Source organism: Gymnogyps californianus, chromosome 4 (assembly GCF_018139145.2).
Source record: "Gymnogyps californianus isolate 813 chromosome 4, ASM1813914v2, whole genome shotgun sequence".
NCBI lineage: Eukaryota > Metazoa > Chordata > Aves > Accipitriformes > Cathartidae > Gymnogyps > Gymnogyps californianus.
The window spans coordinates 33,933,170-33,941,062 of NC_059474.1; positions in this window are offsets into that span (position 1 = coordinate 33,933,170).

Here is a 7,893-nt window from a genome sequence, read left to right on the forward strand (position 1 = left end):
TTTTTTTCTTTGACCTGCTGAACTGTCTTTTATTAATAATAAAGCCACTTGGGAATTATTTACATATGGTGATATCCCAGAGAGTGGTTCCAGCTCCAGGAGTGATATAAATTCATAGATCGGCCCAGTACAGTGCATCATCATTAACCTGGCAGGAGTCTACCAGAAAGCAACAATGAGCAACAATTATCAACAATTCCTAGTGGATCTACATGGTTGGAAATTATAAAGAACTGGTCTTGAGGATGTTAACTAAAATGCACACAAGCAATTCTCAAGTCATTCACAGACTTGATAGAGATTGATGGTTTGGGAAAAAAAAGCCTAGATGTTGTCATGGTTGAGAGTGATGCTTTTTAAAAGTAATTTCCGTATATTTCCACACAAGAAACCTAACCTGTTTAGCAGCTTGCACCTCTAGCATAACTTCTTGTTTCTGTCTTCTGACTGGGTATTAACTATGAAAGAGAGAAAGTTCGTATTTAACAAGGAAGAGGTCAGCACGAGGGGAAGAATGAGTATTGTTATTATTAGAGCTTCAATGAACAAGACCTTTTCTCTTCACACCTTTTTGCACTTTAAGAAAAGAATAGCCTTGGATAATGTAAGAAATTACATCTGGACTCCTGGTCTTGAAATACAGCCCACCCCCGTGGAGCATACTTTTCTTGGAGGCATTTCTCCTTGGATCTGGGAGAGCTGAGGAAAGGTTGTCTTCGTCCCTTGCGTGTGGCCGCAGGAAGCAGGACTTTTCATGAGGGAAGGAAGAGGAGCCTTCTGTGCTCCTGCAGCACTGGCAGACAGGGAGAACTAAAAGCTGAGAGCAAGTTGCAGGGGGCTGCCACACTACATGTGTTTTTCTCCATGTTTTCTTAGGAAAGACTTTTTAATGATGAGAAGCATAGGGCTTTTCTCTGCAAGGCTCATATTTTCAGTGTTCTCTGAACAAAAAGAGAGATATTGAAACACAAGTGTTCTAAGGGAAACAATATGCTGTGAATAATGTTGACTGGAAATGCTACTACATGTTTGGGGTGGGGTTGTGTGCCATTGGAAGTAATAAAAATACAGCTGTATATTATCCATTGGGGTTTGGTTTGTTCTGGAAGCTAATTTTTAAGAAACTGAGGGTTATTTTTTGGTTGTGTCGCAGGAATATTTGGACTGTTCTAATTCCAGTCTTCAGCATTTTTACATTTCAAGCCATATAAAGGAGAACAAGATATATGGTGCATCTACCCCAGTTCAACAGAATGGGCTCTGACCAAACTCTGTAAATATACTGTCGTCTGTGTTGTTTCTAGCCACAGCAATACTTTTCAAATTATTTATTCAGCAAAAGCAGTTTTCATGCTACGCTATTGCATTCAGGTCTCAAAGAGTTGCAAAGTATCCTTCAATATGCTTCAAAGCCAGTTTATTTTTTACAAGGGCAGTGGGAAGACGTTGCTTTCGCAGTGGGAGACCAAGTTTGACAACTACATTTTTGCTTTTCCTTCAGGATGTGTAAAAGGAGTCCCTGGGGGGTGTGTGGTGGGTAGCCTCACTACAGTGTGCATTTTGTATGCAAACACATAGGTGTGTTTAAATGTAGAAAATGGCATTCCAGTTGGATTTTGTGTCACGAAGACAGTGGATATGATTTATCTGAACAGCAGCAAGACTTTCTCTCTCTCCCTCCCTGCCTTAGCTGGGCAAATAGCTGGCCGGCTCGCAGCCCTCCAATCACCCGGGCTGCTGAGCCTCCACCCCTCACCACCAACAGCTCTCACACCACCTACAGCTGGCTTTTAAAGCAAATATTTTAATAAAATCACTTTCAGTCATTACTCTTCCATTTAAGACGGCAGAAGTTCGGGACTGGGTAAGAGGAGCAGAAGTTTGCCCAGCAGAAGTTGCTCTGAATCAGGTTTGTAATGAAGTTTACTGCTGAAAGAAGTAACCTGAAAGCAACGTAGCTTACCATAGGAAACTTTGCCTTTAACGTATGTGCTTTTTGAGTAGCAAGAGCTGTGGTATGCAGTATTACATTTAGTTTACATTACAGCATTATTGTGTCTCTGACAAAGTTCAAATTACAGTGTTAATGTCTAGAAGATGCAGTTTATGTTTTCCTTCCTAGTCTGACTGGAAGGTGTTTCTGCTTTTGGATGGTAAAGCTTTCCTTTTCTGTTTTATACATATTAGACTTCTGTTACAGGTGCTGCTTTCCAATTTCAGGGCTTTAAGTATTATTTAGATACACTACTTTAAATGTTCCAAGGCATTAGGAGTTTTATGCTAGTGTTGGGCACAACATCAACTTTTAGGACACTTGCAGTAAAATCATGTATTGTCACACAATACATGATTTACATGCAGTAAAATCATGTACACACACACACACACAAATCATAGACTATACCTAGCTTTGCTTCATCTCTGAATTCTTTTACTTTCATATATGATTGCACTAGATCTCATCAATGCAATACTGCAATTTTGAATATTGGCTAAATGTACTTAAGAGCAAACAAAAATTTTCTCATAAATTCTACAGATGGAAAATACAAAATAGACACTTTTACAGTTTTTTTCAGGAAAATGAGGCTGAAGGAAGACTAATCTCTATACAATCAGTATATATTTATATTTTCCCATTTTCAGTATGTTACAAACTTACTAGAGTATTTTCTCCCTAATTGGTATGCTGTTCAAAATGTTATACTGCTGCACCTAAAATTTATAGTATATTATAGTATATAATATTAGTTCAACAAAATAGTTTATAAGTAAAATATCTTTAAGTTACTTTTGCTTCAGGAATCTTTAAACATACATCTCAATAACAGTATTAAAACTTTCAGAGGTTTTATATTGCTTTATAACAGTTCCTTTCCATATGAGATTTTTCTCTTTTTTATTAGAGCTTTTAACAGAAAATTTTGTAGGAAAAGTTGAATGGCAACTGCAGCAAAACTTTGGGTTTTCCCACCTGTAGCTTGGGTTTGATGTCTGCTAACTTAAACCACTTATTAGACATAATTAAATTAAAATGTTATTTTAATGGAAGAGTGTGGTGATACATGATATAAGTTACTTTTTTGCTCCAATATCCACCTATTGTTTGCATTTTGTTTTGGGGTAGGAGGCTGTTACGTTATTTTTACATGGAAAATACTTTGCAAAAATGGTAGATTTTACAAGACTGTGAAGCAGTCAAAGCAATTTTAAAGATGAATACAAACTTTGCAGATGGAGACTTTGTCCCTTGCACTGTGTTTGTAGTTACAAGTTTTTTGACACCAAACTTTTCCTGCTAGAACAGGGCTAACAATAGATGACCGTTAAATGTTCCTGATCATCCATCTGAATGGAAGCGCTGGTATGAATAATAAGGCTGACCTCATCTTCTTGGGGTAGCATTCAGGTGCGTGGTGGTCAAGCAGTAAGTTATCTGGTTTACAACTGGCCAGGAAAGACCGAAATTAAGAGGGGTCTGTCAGCAGCTACTGTAGAGAAAAAAACCCAAGACAATAAAGAACAAAGGGGATTGGAGAAGTATCTGTGCTTATTCAGGTACTCTGACAAATACCGTGACTGTCCATTAGACATGAGGAAGCTTTTGGGTTTTTTTCCCCCTGCGTTAGATAGATCTGTCCAATTCCTTTCCTGTTGTTGTGGTTTAACCCCAGCTGGCAACTAAGCACCACACAGCCGCTTGCTCACTTCCCCCGCAGTGGGATGGGGGAGAGAATCAGAAGGGTAAAAGCGAGAAAACTTGTGGGTTGAGATAAAGACAGCTTAACCGGTAAAGCAAAAGCCGCTCGCACAAGCAAAGCAAACCAAGGAATTCATTCACCACTTCCCATCGGCAGGCGGGTGTTCAGCCATCTCCAGGAAAGCAGGGCTCCATCATGTGTAACGGTTACTTGGGAAGACAAATGCCATCATTCTGAACGTCCCCCTCTGCCTTCTTCTTCCCCCAGCTTTATATGCTGAGCATGACATCATATGGTCTGGAATATCCCTTTGGTCAGTTGGGGTCAGCTGTCCCGGCTGTGTCCCCTCCCAACTTTCTGTGCACCCCCAGCCTACTCGCTGGTGGGGTGGGGTGAGAGGCAGAAAGGGCCTTGGCTCTGTGTAAGCACTGCTCAGCAATGACGAAAACATCCCTGTATTATCAACACTGTTTCCAGCACAAATCCAAAACATAGGCATGTACAAGGTACTATGAAGAAAATTAACTCTGTCCCAGCCAAAACCAGCACACCTGTCTAAATTAAGTCCTCCTGTCCTGCCTGTCTCTTTGTTGCATGCGGTTGAAGGGGTAAAACTGTAAACTGCAATGTGGACAGCATTGCAATTCTTTCTAGGAATGCATTCAAGGAAGGAGGTGGCTTGAATATGGGCTGAACGTTGGTCCTCAAGTCTAAGGCCTCCACCTGGGGCAACTGGGGCCTCCCTTTCTTGGAGGACTGTTGGAGATGTATTCCGCGTTATAGAGTAATCTGTAGCTAAAGAAAAGCTTAGTCCAAAAGAGACTTCAGAAGTGCAGTGACCCAGCGCATGCAGAGCCAGAGAGCTGCCACCTCAGTTGTACACAGCAAAAGGAATGTGCCAAGGTCAGTGACAAATGAACTTCACAGGTGTTTGCTTGTGACAAATGTCTCTAAAGTAGACTTCACTGAAGTGGAGCCTAGCACAGGTTTGAATGCATGGGAGAAGCAACAGGTTGGGTCTGCTCCTCACCTGAATTAGAAATAACCGCACACTGGTGGTGAGTGCAATGGCATTTTTCTTTTTGGTTTCTTATCACTAATTTCCTGTGCTTAAAGTCTGTATAAGCTCAGGATTCAATCTTTACTCTGTTTAAACTGCATGAACAACTCAGCCTACCCTGACTGATCGCACTTTCAGGCTACATGCCTAACGCTGTTGTTCAAAGGCAGGCAGGTATCCAAGTCTGCTCTAAGAAATGTAGGACGGGTGCCTCAGAGATGCCTCAGAAGCACTGTGAGCTCTGTCAGCAGCAGAGCATTAAGAGAGCTCACTTCCTTCTTGATTGATTACCCAATATATTACCAAAAAAAAATTTCCCAAGCTGTCAAGTGTGCCTCCCCAGGAAGGCTTAGAGAAGAGCCAGTGCTCATCAGCTGTGCAGGACGTTCAGCAGGGGCCCGAACCAGTGCTGGGGGAGCTCATGGCAGCAGAGGCAAAGGGGAAGCAGAGGCCACAATCGTCTGCTAGGACAAGGCAGGCTTAAGACTGCAGCGGGGAAAGGAGGAAGTAAAAAGGAGCAATTAGGAAAGTACTGAGACGTGCTGGTCAAAAAGTGAGAGAGATCATTTTTTTCCGTGTTCATTTACCCTGCTTCATGTTCCTCTCTGTCCTGAAGATCAACAGAAAAGGAAACAGATTTGCCCAATCATGCCATCACAGGAATAAGACCCTTTTTCAGAGTGTGTGGTTGCAGTCAGTGTAAGTTTATCTAGGACAATGCTGCCACCAAAAGGCACACCCAGCTGTTACCTTCTTTGCTTCGGTAGGTTAGCATTTGAGCATGAGATGTACTCAGCCACAGCGTTATGATAAGCTGTGCTTCTGGCTCAGCATGCGTCAGCACTGAGTCAGAGCCCAGGTTGTTCTCTTGCAGTGGGTAATGCGTTAAAGGGTCTATCTTACAAGGGACACCTCAGAAAAAGGTTACACTTGTCAGTGATTTCTGAAGATGCTTTGTCACCACTTACCTATGTCATTTGGTCCTGTGTGGAGGCCAAATATCCTCATAAGCTCATCAGTTCTTCCTGCTGCACCTTCCTATCAAGTATGAAGTGATCAGTACCGGAGGCTTGGGATGTCTCAGACAAATCTGAAAGGGGGCCATGTCTGAGGTACAATGCTGCACTTGGTACACAGCAACAGAAGTTGTGAAGCCATGTTCAGACATTGTTTATTATGCATATGTGCATAGTAAGTATAGGAAACAGTGTAAGACATTCTGGATTGCAGTGGTAGTCGTAAAAGGATGTGTGTTCATCAAGTCCATGTTAGGATGGATATACCTAAAAGGATATGTTTCTCATGCGTATGAGATTTTTTTTTTTTTTTCCTCTACAGACACAAAGTTTGTATCCTGAACTTTGTCTTTGGTCGTGCTCCAGTTTTTAAAGGCTAAAGAAGAAACGGTGGGTTTGAGTCAGAACAGGTGTTTCATCTTACTGGTTTGTGGCTAGCAGGAACCAGCTGCCTGTCCTCTCCACAAGAATCAGAGAAAGCAGAAGCAGAAAAAAACCTCCTGTTTTGTCACAAGGATTCCTTCTCAGCAGAGAAAACCATAATATCACCCACCTGGCCACTGCGATAAGTGACTTTACAACCTTCAGGACTTCTTGTCCCAAATTGCAGAGGAGCAGAGCAATCTGAGATGCTGTTTGAATAACAAAAGTCTTGGAAACTGTTTAGTGTTCTGAGAACAACATCTGCCAGAGTAGTTTTTCCTGTTAATGAAATACTAAATGAACTATCATTGGAGGTGTGGGGGGGAATAATTCCTTAAAAAAATGCCATGTTTCTGCAACATTGAAATTGCTAAGGTGAAGGGCATGGAGTCACAAGAGCATTGCTGCGTGTTGCCATGGGCTGCAGCCTAATGAGTATATTAATACAACATCCTAAGTGATTGCTATAGCTTCAGAAGTGTCATTATGGAAAAAAACATAGTGGCCTTGGAATATTTGTCAAAGTACAGCCCAGGATAGACAAACCTGGCTTTGGGGGAGTGGAGTGCCTCAGGCCCAAAGAAAGGCTGCTCTTACTGAAGAGTTCAGGAGCTGCAGCAGGGGATTTTGCCTGAACAGTTCAATGTTGATTCCCCTCAGAAGAGCTTATGGATCTCTTCTGTCTGCTGACATGCACATCATCTTAGTTCTGAAGCTGATGTGTGAAATATCCTCAGTGGATGAAGTCTACATACCATGGGCAGATACTTATCTCTGAGAGTCTCACGGGGTGAAAGGACTGCCTGATTGCAGCAGAGCTTTGGAAACTTGCCTGTCTTGCCTCCTTCCACTGTCCTGGGGCAGCTATCACCTTTCTAGTGGACATTAAGCTATTCAATTCCATTCACTATCCTTTATCAACTTCCCTTTCCTTGAAAGTGAATGGAGACTGTTTTTTTAAGAATGCTCTTTGCAGACAGAAGTGGCATGTCTGAGTGTCCTTGGGGAGCTATTAGAGCAATAGGGAGAAAATGTTTCTGCACAGAGATATCTCTCTTTTTCATACCCAAGGGGATTTTTTCCAAGCAATCTCGTACCAGGATGGCAGTTCTCTTGCTTCTGACTCTTTGTTCTACGATCAAACACTGTTAAGTGAGCTATCCATCTTGATGCAAAGTCATTGCTGTTAGTGGATTGAACTATTGTGAGCAGAAATGCCCTTTACTGGTCTAGGAAACTGATACAGACCGGAGAAGAATTTACCAGCAGAATCTTCGTCTAAATGAAAAAGATTCTCAGTTCCCAGGAGCGTTCTGCTTAACAGATCATGAGCAGAGTGTAGATATTTATGGTATGAGTTGCGAAGACAAACATCAGTTTGGGGAGATGGCAGATGGTATCGCTTAATTCTTACCAAACTCCTAGTCATCAACAATACAATTCAAACAAATATGTAAAGAAAGACAGAACTTGTACAGTAATGCTGCCTCTTTGAGATATTATTTTCTATGGGATGCCCATGTCCTGCCTCCCAAGGACTCTCAGCTATCATTTTTTTGAGTTGGGAAGCAGGCTCACTGCTGTTCCTCCTAGCAGGCACCGGTATAACGGGCCAGAGAAGTGCTGCCCACCTGCTGGCCTCCAGGACCTAGCTGGCCACAAAATCTCAGCTTGTGTGCAAGAGCTGATCGCA